We start from the raw sequence: 15326 nt of genomic DNA, 5'->3' as shown, positions 1-15326 counted from the left end.
CTGGGTATCAGCAGCAGAGGCTGCAGAAGATAGAATATTTCTGAACAGTGAGTGTACCTGTCTGATTCTTGCCTTGGAAGCTTCCTCTCAGGGGTGTACTCCACCCTGTGAGGTGTGGGGTGTCAGACTGCCCCTAGTGGGGGATGTCTCCCAGTTAGGCTACTCAGGGGTCAGGGACCCACTTGAGCAGGGAGTCTGTCCCTTCTCAGATCTCAACCTCCGTGTTGGGAGATCCACTGCTCTCTTCAAAGCTGTCAGACAGAGTCGTTTGCATCTGCAGAGGTTTCTGCTGCGTTTGTTATTCTTTACTGTGCCCTGTCCCCAGAGGTGGAGTCTACAGAGACAGGCAGGTTTCCTTGAGCTGCTGTGAGCTCCACCCAGTTCCAGCTTCCCAGCAGCTTTGTTTACCTACTTAAGCCTCAGCAATGGCGGGCGCCCCTCCCCCAGCCTCGCTGCTGCCTTGCCGGTAGGTCACAGACTGCTGTGCTAGCAATGAGGGAGGCTCCGTGGGTGTGGGACCCTCCCGGCCAGGTGTGGGATATTATCTCCAGGTGTGCCTGTTTGCTTAAAGCGCAGTATTGGGGTGGGAGTTACCCGATTTTCCAGGTGTTGTGTGTCTCAGTTCCCCTGGCTAGGAAAAGGGATTCCCTTCTCCCTTGCGCTTCCCAGGTGAGGCAATGCCTCGCCCTGCTTCAGCTCTCGCTGGTCGGGCTGCAGCAGCTGACCAGCACCGATCATCCGGCACTCCCCAGTGAGATGAAACCAGTACCTCAGTTGAAAATGCAGAAATCACCTGTGTCGCTCGCGCTGGGAGTTGGAGACTGGAGCTGTTCCTATTCGGCCATCTTGCTCCGCCCCTCTCTTGGTAAGATTTCAAACAGAGATATAATGACTCTCTCTAAGGAATTCAAGTTTTAGCATAAAAACCTTCCCTTGTCCCAAATGCCAAAATATATGTGAAAAGCTAACGCTACCTGGAATTTTCCTTATCTGTCTGGTAGGCTATAGGACACATTTCCAGCATTTCAGAATTCCACAAAGATATTTTGAAAATATTTGCTTCAGAGGTACCCTGATATGCCATGCAAAGATCTAAGACTGAAATTTTATGAATAAGTTTTGCTTTAGGTTAGTGCGTTTCATCTGAGTGAATTTAAGTCATCAGTAGCAATGCACTGCATACAGGGCAGGATATTATCCCAATTTAGACACTTATTAGTAGTGTGAACTTTGAGCTTCTCTTTCTACATCTGTTATGTAGGATAATTGTATTTACTTCGAAAAGCTGATATTAGGGGTAAATGACAGAAATCTTGGCATCTTGGATAGCTCTTACCATAGGGTGAACTTTCAATCAAGTCATTATTAACAAAACAGTAATCAAAAAGTGGTTTTGCTCGTGCCAATAGATGTTATGGAGATGTTTATTTTATGATACAAAAATGTTGGAAAGGAGACTTAAGTATCTTCAAGTAAGAACTTAAATGAATATGTGAAATTCTAAGATGGTTTCCAAAAGTTCAAAGCAAAAGTTTTAGAAAGAGCCATTTTGCATTTTACCAGCAAAATTAATGGTTCTATAAAGCAGAATGAATATTATCATTTACTTTTTTAGTTTTATAGTGTGTTTTTTATTGTTTTTGTGGGTACATAGTAGGTATATATATTTCTGAGATATTTTGATACAGGCATACAATGCTTAAGTGGAAAGTTGAATGATTGTATATATTAAACCCAAGCAAGAAACATGCACTTATACATCTGTGTTAGACAGAATTCTAAGAGGACCAAATGTTTCCTGCTCCCTGGTATTCTCACCATGTGTAATCCCTATTCCCAACATTGGGTGTCACCAAAACCTGTGAATATGGTGGGATATTACTCTCATTATGAGGCTACTAATCAGTTAATTATGAGTTCATCAAAAGGAATATGATCTGGTTGGGTCTGATCTAATCAGGTGAGCCTTTCTGGTAGTCAGAAAGTAAAATGGAACCCTGCAGCCAGAACCTGGGAGGAGAGCTAGGAAATAAGTGCTAAGAGCAAACCCTCTGACAGCCAGTCAAACAACAGGGGCATCTACCTTTCCTGTAACCACAAGGAAATGAAATCTGCCAACAACAATGTGAGCTTGAAAGTGACTCTCAACCTCAGAAAGGAAAGAAGCCCTAGCCACAGATCAACTTGATTGCCTCTTTGTGATACTTTGAACAGAGGACCCAGTTAAATCATGCCTAAACTCAAGACACATGGAAACTGTGAGATAATAAATTTGTGCTTTAAGTCTGATACGATTTGAATATTTGTCCCTCCCAAATCCCGTGTTGAAATGTGATGCCCAGTGTTGGAGGTGGGCTCTAGTGAGAGGTGTTGGATCATGGGGGTGGATCCCTCATGAATGACTTGGGGCCTTCCCCCACAGAAACGAATGGAAATGAATTCACACAAGGTCTGGATGTTTAAAAGAGTGTGGCAACTCCCTCCTCTTTCTCTGTTGCTCCCTATCATGTGATATGCTGGCTCACTGTTTGCTTTCGGCATGATTAAAAGCTTCTTGAGGCCTCACCGGAAGCAGACCAGATGCTCATGCCATGCTTATACAGCCTGCAGAAACTTGAGTCAAATGAATTTCTTTATATATTACCCACCCTCAGGTATTCCTTTATAGCAATGCACAGTGGACTAACACAAAGTAATTAAATTTGTGATAATTAGTTAATATAGAAATATAAACCTAAATAAGAAAAAGGAATACTGCTAGTTTTCTTAAAGGATAAAGTAGTGGATTATGCAAAGAAAGAACCTGAGTTTCTAGATTTCTTGAGAGAAAGGTTTTGCAATTTGTTTTGTTTCAAGCAATGCTAATGTTAAATGCGCCATGTCCACAACATGGACATAATTTTTTAGAAAGTTTTCAGAGATTGTTGTGTTTTTATCAACCTTTCATTTATTTGCAATGCCAGAATCCTGCTAAATCTTACTCACATAGACAGATTGTATAGAAAATGAAAGAAGGCGCAAAACTCTTAAGCTAGAAAAAAAGATTAGCTTTCCAAGAAAAGTAAAACTAGCGAAGTGGTGTTTTTGTAACACTATGTATCTTAGAAATTTAAAATATTTCATAAAATTTAAGTTTTATGATTCAATACTTTAATAAATAAAAAATGTACTTTCTAATGCTTTCTCCCTCACAATTTTTTTTGTCTTTTTCTCTCACAAATACTAATGATTTACTCCTGCATGGATAAGAGTGAGCACTTCAAAGGACCTTTGTTTACACAGTATGGTAGGAGGTATGTAAAATCTAGCTATTTGAAAGACACAGCTTATCTTTTGTGATAGTGGAAAACAAACCATTTTAACACATCCTATAGTAATATCAATGAGAATTTTATTAAAAGCATCACAATCTCCATTACTTTTGTTTCTCTATAAATATTACATCAAGTTCTTAACTCCTTTTTGTATTGATTCTTTTCTTAAAGCATGGAAAGAGTCTGCTTTTCACTATCTTCCTCAGGTTTCATACTGACAAACAATCTCATTTAGCAGTTTAGGAAAACCTTAATTGCATAGTGTACACAATCTATTATTAGACTAAACCAGAAGAATTTGGAATAATATTTTCTGGTTTCCTTCCTAGATTAGTCCCGCTTCATTAATTTGATATTATTATTCCATTTTCACATTTTTTAAATTAAATATTATAGTTAATATCTGCCAGGAATTTGAGACACACTTATTGCCAAACTACTATACAGGATGTCTATACCACTGTAGATGCCCTCCAACATTGTAGGAGTGGAAGTATGTCATTGTCTTGAATTAGAATAAAATTGATCATTGTTATATTGTAAATAATCTTCCAGTTTAGTACACAACATAAGAGATCTGAAAATACTATTAATACTGCATTTATTTGTTAGTAATATTGTTACATATTATTCATGTGTATCCAACTTTTATTCTTTCTTCTGTGCTAAATAGATTCATGCCTTTGCCTACCTTAAAATGTTTGCTATTAATTCAATTACATTTAGACAAGATTCTCAAAAGAACACTTAAATGTTTTTTTTTCTATGCTTCTCAGAAAAGATAATGTATAAAGAAAAAATGTTTGCTTTCTCAGTGGGATCCATGTTAACATACTTAAAATTATAAATTATTTTATTTTATATTTAAAATTTAAAATTATTTTATTTTATATTGTTAAATTAAATACTGTTCAGCATGGCAATTATCAATAGACAATGACTCACGATTTGTTATTTAAAAAAATCCATATTTACAGGAAGGTAGTATTCCAAAGATAAAATTACATAATAAAACTTAGTAGAAAGGATTGGTATTTAACTTTATTGATGTTACAATTCAATATAATAAAATTTTCTCATATCTTATCTCTAACAGTAAACATTGATTTTTATTCAGCATAAATGATTTTATTTCAAGTTGTAATATGCTTGCTAATATAATGTATAATAATAATTATTATATGTTTAAGAAATGTACTATCTTTTATATAATTGTTTCTATCCAAGTCTTTTTCTATATCTCTCTTCTTCCCCAGTCCAGGAATTCCTATAGCTAAAAAAGACTGAAACAAAATAGAAATATTTTTGAACAGACTATATGATACAATGTAATAAGATTTAGAATCTAGATAATTCCAATCTATGAGGTTATAAAGTAAATAGTTGATGATTTCAATGACTATTATTATTATGCCTGTAATTTAAAAAACATACTGTATACAGTGGGTTTGAAATAAAAATATGACACTCCAGCTAAAAAAAAAAATGAAAAAATTTTCTACAGTTTGTGGAAAACTGTTATTACTCAAGAAAGTAAACTTATCATAAATGCTCTAAACTTTTCCTATCCATAATGTGCCAAAGGAGATTACAAATTATCTCTTTATGTTTTCATCATATATGTAATTATATGTATGTATATAATATGCATTACATATGTATATAAGTATAAGGAATTACATTAAGTATAAGGAATGTACATCTATCTATATATATAATTTGCATTCACAGATAGTCTTAGGTTTATAACACCTCCAATTATTTTTAAATGCATATACTTACAGATATTTATCACTTCTTTTAAAGAAAGTATATTAATTTTCCATTGGTGTTGTGACTCATTACTACAAATACAGTGGATTAAGATGACACTCATTGATTTTCTTTTAGTTCTGGAGGTCAAAAGTTTGAAATGAGTCTTACAAGGCTAACTAATATCAAGGGATTGCCAGGGCTGGTTTCTTCTGAAGGCTTCAGGAAACAATGTTTCTCTCCTCTTCTAGCTTTTGGAGGCTGCTGGCTTTCCTTAGCTTGTAGTTCCATCACTCCAATTTCTGTTTCCTTGGTCACATCACCAACTTTTCTCTCCTGTTTCTATTTATTTATTTATTTATTTATTTATTTATTTATTTATTTATTTTTGAGATGGAGTCTTGCTCTGTCACCCAAGCTGGAGTGCAGTGGCACGATCTCAGCTCACTGCAACCTCCACCTCCCAAGTTCAAGCAATTCTCAGCCTCCCCAGTAGCTTGGATTACAGGAATGTGCCACCACACACAGCTAATTTTTGTATTTTTAGTAGAGACAGGGTTTCACCATGTTGGCCAGGCTGGTCTTGAACTCCTGACCTCAGGTGATCCGCCCGCCTCTGCCTCCCAAAATGCTGGGATTACAGGCATGCGCCACCAAGCCCCTGCCTCCTGCTTCCCTTTTATAAGGACTGGTGATTACATTGTACTTGCCTGAATAGTCCAATATAATATCACCATCTAAATATGTTTAACCCAATCACAACTGCAAATTCCTTTTACTATATAAAATAATATATTGACACCTTCCAGAGATTAGAACATGCAGGTCTGTGAGGGCCATTATTTAGCCTACCACAAGAAGCATCAATTTAACTTTTAAAATGAGAAAATATGATAGGAACTTCTGTCTAGAAATTAGTAAAGCTTTATCTACTCTTTGAAAAACAAGTCTATTTTTTGCATAATAGACGCAAATGAACTATATATTGCACCATGCAGAAATCTGTGATATATTTTTTATTTTTGAAATTTCAACTATCTAAATATTGTTAATATCCTGAGAACAGCTTGATACATTTATAATTGATCTATTTTTGCCCATGCTTTTTTTTTTTTTTTTTTTTTACTAAATATGTATTATTCTCTTCTACACATACAAATATTCAGAAAATAAGTATAAGGAATTACATTAAGTGAAGGAAATTCACTCTCAGCTCTTAATATACACCGATTTTTCAGGTTGAAGGCTATCTTTACTACCAGAAGCACTGTAAAGTATACTTTCAAAAGGGAGCTCATAGTCTATAGAATTTATAAATGTGAGGAAAATTCCTTAATCTAGAGTCTGGGGATTTTCTATCTTCATGGATTCCTTCTGCTTATACTTATCACACTATTTGGCTTTGAAAGAAAATTATCAGCAAGGTGCTTAAAGAGCAGGAAATGTATTAAATAAGTAAGTAGATGTTTATATAAAAATATTCTCAGGTCGATTAGGTGTTTTCATGTCTCACTATTTAAATACTCCACTTTGAATTATTCTACTCTGCCCCAGCTTATGCGGCGAACTTGGAATATAAATATATTATTCATAGTATTTTGTAGAACACCATCTTTATTTTAACTAAATGTGATTTATATTCTCAACACAAAATAATTGTTAGCCTTTGCTGTTTCTCTTAATGTAACTATTCACTCCCTAGATGGAAAAAGTTAATATACTAAAGTAGAGAAAAAATTATGTTTTCTTAGATAGACTCAAGTTAATCATATAAACAAAACATGAGTCTTAGAAAATGAAACATCTCAATTAAAAAAAGTTGAAAATTTTAAAATATATTTTAAAGCAATAGCTAATCGGATATTTTTAAATAAAATTATACACCCAAATGCCTGCACATAATCATATGTTTACTTAACTGTATTTAGAAATAATGTATTGACTATTTAATTCATTATAGTAACTACTATATTCATCCTGTTCAGAAAATATTAATTAGTCACCTACTATTTGCTGGGCATTATTTTAGAAACTGGGTAAAGAGCAGTGAACAAACTAATAAAATTCCTACCTACACAGTGTCTGATGGAGCCAGTTAGCATGGCTCATAAAAGCTGACTGTGCTCACCTTGTTACAACCTCAGTGACATCACATTTATAACTTCCAATTAGCCATAATGGAAGAATTAATGCTAAAGAGTAAATTGTATCAAATAGATATTGGTGGAAGTGGCAGATTATGAACTTTCTGTTGAAATTTTTTTTTAATTTTTCAGAGATCATGAAGTGAGAGTGAGGATGTAGAAGGGAATTGCTGATTACTTGAGAAGATTAGAAAATGTAAGAACTAATCATCTAGGAGAATGGGAGAAAAGTATTATTGTCAAGTAACATTAAGGTACCTTTTATGTTGCAGATGGCACACTCAAAATAGAATAACTCTAAAAGAATTAATACACGAAGAGGTTATTTACAAAAGTACAGGTGCAGAGAAACTATAATGGTTAATGCAATATGTCAGGGGTAGAATGTTCCAGGAATTCACTGCTAGTCTGAAAGACATGAGGAAAGGAAATTGCTAATACTGGGAGAAGCTACTAGTAACTGAGAACACTTACTAGAACTGGGATGGTGAAGTTAGTAGAACGGGCAGCTATCAATGACATTTCCGCAAAAGACAGCTCAAGATAAATTTGAGGCAGGGAGTCAAGAGAACAGATTATCTGTCTTCACTCTACCCATTTCCCTCTGGTTGCCTCCTAGGGTTTACCATTTGCCAAATCCAAACTGAAGTTTGAAGGTGCAAGGGATCCTGTTGATAGAATCCATATGCCTTGGTCTTCTAAGGAAGCATTTCGAAAGTTAAAAAGAGTAGACCTCCTCTTGAGGCTATTAATCATAATTTTAAAGTTAGGAAAATCAATACAATTATTTTTTTTTCAGCCATGTTTATATTCCGACAAAAAGTAGCAAGAAAGCTGGATTTCAGTGAGGCTGCAAATTATGTCAGTGTGAGAAGACGAAAAGACTTGTTTATGCAAAACAGTGTTTAAAACTCAAGAGTGATCGTAAGAAAGTATTCTTGTGATTATCATTGTTAACCTTTTGTTAACTCTTGGGACAGAGGACATTCACAAATGAAAGAGAGTAAATCGAAGTTTATAGGTTTTAGTGAGGTTGAAGGATTGTTAGAACAGAAGTACTAAGGGGATTAAGGTGCAAAGAAATGAGAAAGTGGTTGGGGGGCGGGATACTTAAAGTTGAGATTATGGAGATGTTGCCATTTTAGTAACAACTCTAGGATATGTTCACATTTTAAGTGGCTAAAAAGGTGAAACAAAATCACTGGAAGAGAGGAAAGTGTAGAAACTGTAAATCAGAACACTTTAGGAATCAAAGATATCATAACCTGAGGAGTACTAGAATGAGTAACAGCCAGTGTATTAATCAGGATTCTCCAGAGAAACAATCAATAGGATATATGGATGAGAGAGAAAGAGACAGAGATTGAGATTTTAGAGTTGGTTCATATGATCATGAGAACCAGCAAGTCTAAAACAACAATAACAAGATTGTTATGAGTTTTTACTCATAAGGTGCTTTTATACATTATCATTTTATTATTATCATTTCATATGTAGTATATTTGTACTATGTATTGTTGAGCTTGATCTTCTCTGAATGAAGAGCTGAGAAGTACAGTGTTTTACATTACAGACAGGCATGTCCAATTTAATAATCACTTTCCAATTTAATCCTTAAGGTTATGCTGTCATATTATTTAAAAATTGACACAAAAAATGCTTTAGAGATTTTAATGAAAGCAGAAGAATTAGAAAGTTGTGATTATGGTGTATTGAGAGTGATTTAATAGATAATACAAAATGATACAGTCATAGTCCAAAGAATTTTAGCATTTGTTTTATGTCTGTAAATATAAGATGATAGCACCAGAGTTTATATACAATTTTGCAGAAAGGTGACATGTTATTTTAGATATACTTACTTTATGATTTGAGGTGAAACAGGTAACCCAGGTGATCACTGAATCTACTGTATTATTTTAAGGATTTAGCTGAGAAGCCTAATTTAAATGTTTCTGGTTTATATTTAAAGGCAGAAAAAGAATTACTTCAGTAATACCTCTAAAAATGGAAACTTTCCCCAAATCAGGATGCTATTATTTTTAAAAAATATTACTCAGGTACAATTGGCATACAAAAAACTGTTCATATTTAATGTATACATCTTGATGATTCAGAGAGATGTATACAGCCATGAAGCCATCACCGTAATCTATGCTCTAAGCATATTCATCACCTCCAAGGATTTCCTCCTGCCCTCTGTATTATTTTTTTTCTTCAGTCTCATTTTTTTCTTTGTATAGGGAAGTGTAATAAACTAAGCTAGTAATTTTAATTTCAAAATAACTAGCTCGATATTATAATTCAATATGTTTACTTGAATCTTTTGAATGCAATGATACAAACGATTTTGAAAAATAAATTTGTTGTTGTTGGGTTTCTGCCACTTAAAATATTCATATTAGGACTAAATATTTCTCTCTATTGTTTAAACATTTTGTAAATTAAATTATTCTAACACCCTGTTAACCAATTTATTTCCTCTGTGTCTTACATTTTACTGCTGAGCCTGTCCACTGAGCTTAATTCAGTTGGTTGTTTTTTCAACAAGTAAGTAATCAGAAATGAAGTAAGCACAACGTCAGTTCTCAAAGTGATCTCAGTGTAAAGAAAGTGGAACCTCAATGTAGGGGTAATTACATAGAGAGATGAACTTCTATCTATGTGAGTAGATTTGGGGGCAGGGTGAAAGTCCACTCTCCTTCAGAATGTTACGCAAAATGTGTATCTGTGTATGTTTCTCTTGAAAGAGTGACTTTGTATGTCTCACTTGAAAAGCAAAAGGCCCATGACTCCCAACAAGTCAAGAACTACTGCCTTAAAGGAAGAGTAAGATTTAACTAGAGTAAGAGAAAGCAGGTGAAGTGTCCTAGGCAGACAGGGCAGGGATGAGTAAAGATACAAAGACCCAGAGAATTAGAAATAGATCCCAGAGCCCAGTATGCTTATCATAACACTAAACTTTACTTAATCATCAACAGAGAGCTATTGAAAGGATTTAAAGCAAAATAAAAGCATGTTAAAATTTAGGCGTTAGAAAAATCACTTGGACAGTTGCATGGGGGATGAATCTGAGATTGATGCTCTATTCCAGGACAGAGATGATGATGGTCCACATGGAGAAGATTACTTGAGAAGCTCTGATAATGTAGGAACTAAGCATCTAGGAGAAGGAGAGAAAAGTATTACTGTCAAACAACATTAAGGTTCTTTTTATGTTGCAGATGGCACACTCAAAATAGAATAACTCAAAAAAGAATTAATATATGAAGAGTTTATAGAGTAAATAGCACCCTGGTACTATATTCCAGGACAGAGATGATGATGGTCCACATTGAGGCAGTGTAAGTAGGGGTGCAGAAAAACAGATGGATTTCAGATACATCTAGGATAAAAATGATAAAAAGTTGATATGATTGAATAAAAGAATTCCTGAAATCTACAAAAATGAACTTTTCTTTCTAGCAATATGGAATAACAGATGCTCTGTTTTAAGATAGTTTCCTTGGAAAACAGCTTAAGGCAAAGCTTATATGCCAAGGTTTTATTGAGAGGCGGAATTCTAGGTAAGAAAGGCAATAATGACAGGCAAGGTATTGAAAGAGAACACTATGAGCTGGTGAGTTACCCAGTTGGTTCCACTTCCCAAGAAAACTACTGGTTCCTCAGTCACATGAGATGTACAGAAACTCTGAACATCAGAACGCTCTGGAGGTTGAGAGAGGCAAAAGGCAGTTACATATTCTTTCCCGTCTTCCGCTTCACATAGCACAAAGCTTTTCCCAGGAAGCACTAAATCTCTCATGCTTCCGGGATATGTTAGATAATTTGGTCAGCTGCTGGAGACAGCAGATCCCATGCCCAGAGGGGAGGCGATTCATATAAGTCCAGAAGTGGTGGAAGAAGTCAAAGCATCCATAAGCCTAGTCATGGCAGGCCTGTGTACTGGAACTCCTTGGGTTTCCACTACAGCTGTCATAATGGGCCTCTAAAAAAGCCCCTAGGCTTAGGGGCTGTAGCAAATTGACTTCCGTGGGTGGCTGGACAAGGCCTGGGTGGCAGCAGCAGCTAAATACAGCAACAGAGCCATTTAGGGAATCCATGCCTAATACCGCAATCTGAGGAAAAAAAAAAAAGAAAAAGAGAAGAAAGTTCCATCCTTCAGCATGGTAGCCAGCTACAATCTCCTAAAAATGGCATAAGTATAAGTATGAATAGAAAAATTGCCATCGCTTCTGAATCTTTCTTTGTTGTCACTCTGGCTTTAAATCTCAGGGGCTTTTCCTCTCTTTCTCTGTCATTTCCTCTTCATTCTTCCTTTCTTCCTTGTTCTCTCCTGTCCTCCTTTTTCTTTTCTCCTTTCCTCTTTTCTTCTTTCCGCTTTTCCCTTCCTTCCTTCCTTCCCTCCCTCCCTTCTTCCTTTCTTCCTTTCTCTTTATTTCCTTCCTTCCTTCCTTTTTCTTTTCTTTCTTTCTTTCTCTCTCTTTCTGTCTTTTATTTTCTTTCTTTCTCCTTTCTTCTTTCTTCTTCTTTCTTTCTCCTTTCCTCTTTCTTTCCTTTCTTTCTTTTCTTCCTTCTTTTTCTTTTCTTTCTTTCTCCTTTCTTCTTTCTTTTCTTTTCTTTTCTTTCTTTCTTTCTTTCTTTCTTTCTTTCTTTCTTTCTTTCTTTCTTTCTCTTTCTTTCTTTCTCCTTTCTTTCCTCTTTCTCCTTCCTTCCTTCCTTCTTTCCTTCCTTCCTTCCTTCCTTCTTTTTTCATTTCCTTACTTCCTTTCATTTCCCTTTTATATTCCTAATGGAAAATTGAGGAAGTCATGTCAAGAATCACTGTTATATTGAATGTTAGTAAACTAACTGAGAATATAGCCATATCCACGCTTTTTCAAAAAAGTATCATATGAATTTAGATAAATTTATTTTCCCATGGCCTAATTTTAATTTTTGTTGTTAAAATTTAATGAGTTGGAAATACTTCACATAATTTCTCTTCACTTTGACTTGGTATTTTGACTCAAATTTAATTATTTGTAGAAGATAATTTTTCTTATTTTAATCTCAAGCAATGAGAAATATATAGTTTATACAGGGGAAAGAGGTTGGAAAATCCATGAAATAGAATGTATTTATGTATTTGTATCCATGTATCAGTTAGTTTACTAACATTCAATATAACAGTGATTCTTGAAGTGACTTCCTCGATTTTCCATTAGGAATATAAAAGGGAAATGAAAGGAAGTAAGGAAATGGAAAAAGAAGGAAGGAAGGAAGGAAGGAAGGAAGGAGAAAGAAGGAAGGAAGGAGAAAGAGGAAAGAAAGGAGAAAGAAAGAAAGAAAGAAAGAAAGAAAGAAAGAAAGAAAGAAAGAAAGAAAGAAAGAAGAAAGGAGAAAGAAAGAAAAGAAAAAGAAGGAAGAAAGGAAAGAAAGGAAAGAAAGAAAGAGGAAAGGAGAAAGAAAGAAGAATGTATCGCTACATGTGTGAAGAGCAGCTGGTTTTGTTTCTTTTTTATTTTCATATTATAGAAAAATAAGATGTTAGTGGTGAAACCAGAGTGTATTTAGAAACTAAATAATTGGAACTTCATGAAAAAGAAAGATAAGCAAAAATCTCTCATGAGAGCACATATTTCAAATTGATGAGAGCAAGAAAGACAGGGCAAGTGAACCAGAAATCAATATTGAACTTGGATAATTACAAATAGAAACAGATCAGAACTCTCACTATTATCAATGGAATTTATAGCTTCATGGAAGACATCCAAATAAGTTCAAAAAAGAGGTCATATTTTACATATTTTTAAATAATATATCAATTATCTCAGAGACATATAGGGCTTAGGTACTTAATATCATGAGTAGGAATTTAGCTTTATTTAGCTATTTGTCCATTCTTATGTTCTCTTCCCTCTCAAATGTTTAAATAAAGTTCTGTTTTCATAATTATTTCACTACCATCATTTGAATATATAGTAAGAAAATGAATATATATCAAACCCTTTCAGCTACTGTGTTGGGGAGGGATTGGGGAGGGGTTCAAAACATGCCACTGTGAATGTCCTCCAAGAGCTGGAAATAAGTAAGGTGGCATCTCAATTTGTCAAGCAGTCCATAAACCATAAATAGGTTTATGCCTATTGTTCTGTCAATTATTAATATGACACTATTAATAGTGCATCACTCACTCTCAATTGTGTTCTAGTGTGGATGATAAATGAAAGAACTCAAAAATAAGGGCAAGAAGATTTCCATTAGGTAAAGTATAAAATTAACAGAATGGTTCAGATTATAGGTAGAAAGACTCATCTTAAAGGTAGAATAAAAAGTAATTAAAGGTAAGCATTCAAAATAGAAAGTAAGAAAGAAAAGTGTTCCTGTTTGAAGATAACATTTGCTTATGTAGAAAACCCTAATGACTCCACAAAAAAGCTGGTAGACCTAATCAATAATTTCAGTAAATTTGCAGGATACAAATCAACATGGAAAAATCAGTTGTGTTTCCATACACTAACAATAAACTTTATTTAAAAAATTAGAAAAGCAATGTAATTTATGATAGCAAAAGGAATAAAATACTTAAAAATAAACTTAACAAGGTAAAAGGGTTGTATACTAAAAACCACAAAGCACTGATGAAAGAAATTACACAAAACACAAAAAACTGGAAAGACATTTGGTGTTCATGAATGGGAAGACTTAATAATGATAAACTGTCCATGCTGCCTAAAGTGATCTATAAATTTCATGAAGTTCCTGTTAAAATCTCAATGGCATATTATACAGAAAAAAAAAAAAAATCTTCATTTCACATGGAACCACAAAAGACCACAAGTAGCCAAATCAATCTTGGGAAAGAACACAGCTGGAAATACCACACTGTCTATTCTCAAAATATATTACAAAGTTATACTCATGAAAACCATATGGTATTGGCAAAAAGAAATGCACTTAGACCAATGGAACAGAATAGACTTCCCAGAATTAAATACACACATACACAAACAACTGATCTTCAACAAGAATGCCAAGAATATACAATGGGGAAAAATAATCTCTTCTCAACAAATGGTGTTGAGAAAACAGGATATTCACATGAAAAAATAATGAAATTGTAACCTAATATTATACCCTCAATAAAAGTCAACTCAAAATGTGTTAAATATTTAAATATAAGGGTGAAAACTGTAAAACTTCTAAAAGAACACAGAATGGAAAAGCTTTGTGACATTGATCTCAACAATATTTTTATCAACATGACACCAAAAGCACAGGCAACAAAACCAAGAATAAACACATGGGAGTACATTAAAGCAAAAAGTTTCTGCACACTGGCCAAGCACAGTGGTTCATGCCTGTAATCCCAGCAGTTTAGGAAGCTGAGACGGGAGGATCACTTGAGTCCAGGCAGAAAGATCCCTTGAGATCAGCCTGAACAACATAGGGAGACTCTGTCTTTACAAAACATTTAAAAATTATGTGGGTGTGGTAGCATGTGCCTGTGGTAGTAACTACTCAGGAAGCTGACATGGAAGGATCACTTGAGCCTGGGAGTTCAAGGCTGCAATGAGCTGTGATCACACCACTGCAGTTTAGCCTGAGTGACAGAGCAAGACCCTGTCTCAAAGAGAAAAAAAAAAGTTTCTGCACAGTGAAGGAAACAAGAAGATGAAAGAGTAGCCTACAGAAGGGGAGAAAGTACTTGTGAACCATATAGCAGATAAAGGATTAATAGTCAAAATATTTAAGAAATTCCTTTAATTCAATAGCAAAAAACCAAAAATGAACTAATAATCCTATTCAAAAAAATGAGCTAGGGACGTGAATAGACTTCTCCTGAAAAAAGATAAACAAGTGGCAAAGAGATATGTGAAAAAAAAAAAAAAATTCAACATTACTAATCATCAGGGAAACACAAATCCGCACAAGATATTATTCCACACCTGTCAGGATCACTGTTACAAAGAAGAAAAAAAAGACAAGCGTTGGTAAAGATACGGAGAAATTGGAACACTGCAAGTGGAAATGCAAAATGGTTCAAGCACTTTGGAAAACAGCATGGAGCTTCCTGAAAAAATTAAAAATGGAACCACTATATGATCCAGACATCGCATTTCTGGGTATGTAG

Source organism: Theropithecus gelada, chromosome 4, assembly GCF_003255815.1.
Source record: "Theropithecus gelada isolate Dixy chromosome 4, Tgel_1.0, whole genome shotgun sequence".
NCBI lineage: Eukaryota > Metazoa > Chordata > Mammalia > Primates > Cercopithecidae > Theropithecus > Theropithecus gelada.
The sequence above is the reverse complement of the archived record's forward strand: the minus strand, read 5'-3'. Positions refer to the sequence as shown.